Genomic DNA, 6,963 nt, shown 5'->3' on the forward strand with positions numbered 1-6,963 from the left:
TGTCCTGTACACCACGCTGTTACACCAGTGATACTCCCACTCCACTCTCCCCCAGGAGATATAACAGAGGAATATACAGTGATGGTAATATCTGCCCTGTACACCACGCTGCTACACCAGTGATACTCCCACTCCACTCTCCCCCAGGAGATATAACAGAGGAATATACAGTGATGGCAATATCTGCCCTGTACACCACGCTGCTACACCAGTGATACTCCCACTCCACTCTCCCCCAGGAGATATAACAGAGGAATATACAGTGATGACAATATCTGCCCTGTACACCACGCTGTTACACCAGTGATACTCCCACTCCACTCTCCCCCAGGAGATATAACAGAGGAATATACAGTGATGGCAATATCTGCCCTGTACACCACGCTGTTACACCAGTGATACTCCCACTCCACTCTCCTCCAGGAGATATAACAGAGGAATATACAGTGATGACAATATCTGTCCTGTACCCCACGCTGTTACACCAGTGATACTCCCACTCCACTCTCCCCCAGGAGATATAACAGAGGAATATACAGTGATTGCAATATCTGCCCTGTACACCACACTGTTACACCAGTGATACTCCCACTCCACTCTCCCCCAGGAGATATAACAGAGGAATATACAGTGATGGTAATATCTGCCCTGTACACCACGCTGTTACACCAGTGATACTCCCACTCCACTCTCCCCCAGGAGATATAACAGAGGAATATACAGTGATGGTAATATCTGTCCTGTATACCACGCTGTTACACCAGTGATACTCCCACTCCACTCTCCCCCAGGAGATATAACAGAGGAATATACAGTGATGGTAATATCTGCCCTGTACACCACGCTGTTACACCAGTGATACTCCCACTCCACTCTCCCCCAGGAGATATAACAGAGGAATATACAGTGATGGTAATATCTGTCCTGTACACCACGCTGTTACACCAGTGATACTCCCACTCCACTCTCCCCCAGGAGATATAACAGAGGAATATACAGTGATGGTAATATCTGCCCTGTACACCACGCTGTTACACCAGTGATACTCCCACTCCACTCTCCCCCAGGAGATATAACAGAGGAATATACAGTGATGACAATATCTGTCCTGTACCCCACGCTGTTACACCAGTGATACTCCCACTCCACTCTCCCCCAGGAGATATAACAGAGGAATATACAGTGATGGCAATATCTGCCCCGTACACCACGCTGTTACACCAGTGATACTCCCACTCCACTCTCCCCCAGGAGATATAACAGAGGAATATACAGTGATGGTAATATCTGTCCTGTACACCACGCTGTTACACCAGTGATACTCCCACTCCACTCTCCCCCAGGAGATATAACAGAGGAATATACAGTGATGGCAATATCTGTCCTGTACACCACGCTGTTACACCAGTGATACTCCCACTCCACTCTCCCCCAGGAGATATAACAGAGGAATATACAGTGATGGTAATATCTGCCCTGTACACCACGCTGTTACACCAGTGATACTCCCACTCCACTCTCCCCCAGGAGATATAACAGAGGAATATACAGTGATGGTAATATCTGCCCTGTACACCACGCTGTTACACCAGTGATACTCCCACTCCACTCTCCCCCAGGAGATATAACAGAGGAATATACAGTGATGGTAATATCTGTCCTGTACACCACGCTGTTACACCAGTGATACTCCCACTCCACTCTCCCCCAGGAGATATAACAGAGGAATATACAGTGATGGTAATATCTGCCCTGTACACCACGCTGTTACACCAGTGATACTCCCACTCCACTCTCCCCCAGGAGATATAACAGAGGAATATACAGTGATGGTAATATCTGTCCTGTACACCACGCTGTTACACCAGTGATACTCCCACTCCACTCTCCCCCAGGAGATATAACAGAGGAATATACAGTGATGGTAATATCTGCCCTGTACACCACGCTGTTACACTAGTGATACTCCCACTCCACTCTCCCCCAGGAGATATAACAGAGGAATATACAGTGATGGTAATATCTGTCCTGTATACCACGCTGTTACACCAGTGATACTCCCACTCCACTCTCCCCCAGGAGATATAACAGAGGAATATACAGTGATGGTAATATCTGTCCTGTACACCACGCTGTTACACTAGTGATACTCCCACTCCACTCTCCCCCAGGAGATATAACAGAGGAATATACAGTGATGGTAATATCTGCCCTGTACACCACGCTGTTACACCAGTGATACTCCCACTCCACTCTCCCCCAGAAGATCTAACAGAGGAATATACAGTGATGGTAATATCTGTCCTGTATACCACGCTGTTACACCAGTGATACTCCCACTCCACTCTCCCCCAGGAGATATAACAGAAGAATATACAGTGATGGTAATATCTGCCCTGTACACCACGCTGTTACACCAGTGATACTCCCACTCCACTCTCCCCCAGGAGATATAACAGAGGAATATACAGCGATGGTAATATCTGCCCTGTACACCACGCTGTTACACCAGTGATACTCCCACTCCACTCTCCCCCAGGAGATATAACAGAGGAATATACAGTGATGGTAATATCTGTCCTGTACACCACGCTGTTACACCAGTGATACTCCCACTCCACTCTCCCCCAGGAGATATAACAGAGGAATATACAGTGATGACAATATCTGTCCTGTACCCCACGCTGTTACACCAGTGATACTCCCACTCCACTCTCCCCCAGGAGATATAACAGAGGAATATACAGTGATGGTAATATCTGCCCTGTACCCCACGCTGTTACACCAGTGATACTCCCACTCCACTCTCCCCCAGGAGATATAACAGAGGAATATACAGTGATGGCAATATCTGCCCTGTACACCACGCTGTACACCAGTGATACTCCCACTCCACTCTCCCCCAGGAGATATAACAGAGGAATATACAGTGATGGTAATATCTGCCCTGTACCCCACGCTGTTACACCAGTGATACTCCCACTCCACTCTCCCCCAGGAGATATAACAGAGGAATATACAGTGATGGTAATATCTGCCCTGTACCCCACGCTGTTACACCAGTGATACTCCCACTCCACTCTCCCCCAGGAGATATAACAGAGGAATATACAGTGATGGTAATATCTGCCCTGTACACCACGCTGTTACACCAGTGATACTCCCACTCCACTCTCCCCCAGGAGATATAACAGAGGAATATACAGTGATGGTAATATCTGTCCTGTACACCACGCTGTTACACCAGTGATACTCCCACTCCACTCTCCCCCAGGAGATATAACAGAGGAATATACAGTGATGGCAATATCTGCCCTGTACCCCACGCTGTTACACCAGTGATACTCCCACTCCACTCTCCCCCAGGAGATATAACAGAGGAATATACAGTGATGGTAATATCTGCCCTGTACACCACGCTGTTACACCAGTGATACTCCCACTCCACTCTCCCCCAGGAGATATAACAGAGGAATATACAGTGATGGTAATATCTGCCCTGTACACCACGCTGTTACACCAGTGATACTCCCACTCCACTCTCCCCAGGAGATATAACAGAGGAATATACAGTGATGGTAATATCTGTCCTGTACACCACGCTGTTACACCAGTGATACTCCCACTCCACTCTCCCCCAGGAGATATAACAGAGGAATATACAGTGATTGCAATATCTGTCCTGTACACCACGCTGTTACACCAGTGATACTCCCACTCCACTCTCCCCCAGGAGATATAACAGAGGAATATACAGTGATGGCAATATCTGTCCTGTATACCACGCTGTTACACCAGTGATACTCCCACTCCACTCTCCCCAGGAGATATAACAGAGGAATATACAGTGATGGTAATATCTGTCCTGTACACCACGCTGTTACACCAGTGATACTCCCACTCCACTCTCCCCCAGGAGATATAACAGAGGAATATACAGTGATGGTAATATCTGCCCTGTACACCACGCTGTTACACTAGTGATACTCCCACTCCACTCTCCCCCAGGAGATATAACAGAGGAATATACAGTGATGGTAATATCTGTCCTGTACACCACGCTGTTACACCAGTGATACTCCCACTCCACTCTCCCCCAGGAGATATAACAGAGGAATATACAGTGATGGTAATATCTGTCCTGTACACCACGCTGTTACACCAGTGATACTCCCACTCCACTCTCCCCCAGGAGATATAACAGAAGGATATACAGTGATGGTAATATCTGCCCTGTACACCACTCTGTTACACCAGTGATACTCCCACTCCACTCTCCTCCAGGAGATATAACAGAGGAATATACAGTGATGGTAATATCTGTCCTGTACACCACGCTGTTACACCAGTGATACTCCCACTCCACTCTCCCCCAGGAGATATAACAGAGGAATATACAGTGATGGCAATATCTGTCCTGTACACCACGCTGTTACACCAGTGATACTCCCACTCCACTCTCCCCCAGGAAATATAACAGAGGAATATACAGTGATGGTAATATCTGCCCTGTATACCACGCTGTTACACCAGTGATACTCCCACTCCACTCCGGAAAGGTAAGTGTTAAAATGGGTGCAATGGGTGCCATTATAGAAACGCCAATGTCTTCAGGGGTTTTGGGGTCCGCATGCATCACCAACTTTTGGAGACTCGATCCAAAGTCCAAATACTGTGGTCAACTGCCAGCAGATCCTCCATCTGTTGTGGCAATATTTCCTGCGGCTTTAACCACTTCAGTATTTTGATTAAAACGGTCAACTGAGGTCTGACCAAAGACTCTTTGGAGTAACGCCACTCACGGAAGTGCTGAGCTTGGCCCGGCCCAGTAACCCCAACATGAGACAGTAGAGTAGTAAAGCTGGCGAGATAGGCTTCTATGTCATCGTCAACTGACATTTTTTGAAGCTTGGCCTCCTCCTTCAGACCTGGCTGCCGTTGCGTCTCTACCAGTTGCTGTTGGAACAAGCATTTTCAGAATTTCCCCTATTTTAGTTTTTTTGTGGGTTGAGAAGCGGAACCTAGCTTCCCTTAACATGCCATGCACTGATACCACCTGTGGTAGGCTTACCATACTATCCCTTTAAACCGGGACGCTAATGAATTACACAGGTTCTGTGGTTAGCTGGCGTCAAGCCTGCATGTCACCTGGTTTTAATCAGCCACAGAACCTGTGTAATTCACAAGGGTCCCGGTTTAAAAGCAATGTATGGTAAGCCAACTTGTGATAAAGTAGCCTTATAATTAGAATGTTCACAGCCCTGTCACTCACTAACAGAGCCCTCTCCCTACTCACCGGCCACTATCTGGCATCGCTCATACTGACAAATGGCCCATACATACGGTATGTGTTCTGTCTTTATTTTAATATTTATTTTACGGGGGACTAAAAGGTACCAGTGGGCTCTTGATGCCACACATGCTGGTATTTGTCGTTCTCCAAGTACTGGCATGTGGGTTAGGCATGCTGGGACCTATAGTCCTCTTGAAAAATACATTATTGTTCTAACTTTTACTGATTTGCTTTCAACTTGACACCCACCGCCCAGGGGAGACAGGGATAGCCCTGAACTTCAGCCCAGGCCTTGGGTACCCTGGAGAGGGGGGCACCCAGCTAGTGGCATTACCCCACTGCAAGTGGAGCCCGGTGTTGGTTCTAAAAATACAGGGACCCCTATGTCAGTTTTTCCTTGTATTTTTAAAACCAGTGGCATCTCGCTGATCTGTGCAGACTTCTGTCACACTTGCACCTTGTAACGGAGCTCGCAATAAAATCACACAGACTCGCACTGCAAATACCCCACACTCAACAAGTACGAGTTACAGTACATACGCATACTTTTACTCACATCATATTACATTTAGCCCACTGTATCACACACACTAGAAGCACACACTGTATCACACACACACTAGAAGCACACACTGTATCACACACACTAGAAGCATACACTGTATCACACACACACACACTAGAAGCACACACTGTATTACACACACTAGAAGCACACACTGTATCACACACACACTAGAAGCACACACTGTATCACACACACACTAGAAGCACACACTGTATCACACACACTAGAAGCACACACTGTATCACACACACACTAGAAGCACACACTGTATCACACACACACTAGAAGCACACACTGTATCACACACACTAGAAGCACACACTGTATCACACACACACTAGAAGCACACACTATCACACACACTAGAAGCACACACTGTATCACACACACTAGAAGCACACACTGTATCACACACACACTAGAAGCACACACTGTATCACACACACACACTGTATCACACACACTAGAAGCACACACTGTATCACGCACACAATATATCACAGAAACTAGATGCAAATCCTGTGTCTCTCACACACACACACACAGTATTACACACACTAGAAGCACACAATGTATCACATAGAAACTAGAAGCAAATCCTGTGTCTCACACACACACACACACACACACACACACACACACACACAGTATTACACACACTAGAAGCACACAATGTATCACATAGAAACTAGAAGCAAATCCTGTGTCACACACACACACACACACACACACACTAGAAGCACACAATGTATCACATAGAAACTAGAAAAAAAATTACTGTCACATGCTAGAAGCACACATTGTATCACAAAAAGCACACATTGTAACACACACTAAGAGCACTTACTATAAAACACAGACACAAGAAGCACACACACTAGAAACACACTATATCACACACAGACATTAGAAGCACACACTGCATCACACACACTAGAAACACTATTACACACACACTAGAAGCACACACTATATGACACACACACTATATCACACACAGACGCTAGAAGCACACACTCCATCACACACACACTAGAAACACTATTACACACACACTAGAAGCACACACTATATGACACACACACTATATCACACACAGACG

This window comes from Pseudophryne corroboree, chromosome 8 (genome assembly GCF_028390025.1).
Source record: "Pseudophryne corroboree isolate aPseCor3 chromosome 8, aPseCor3.hap2, whole genome shotgun sequence".
Taxonomy (NCBI): domain Eukaryota; kingdom Metazoa; phylum Chordata; class Amphibia; order Anura; family Myobatrachidae; genus Pseudophryne; species Pseudophryne corroboree.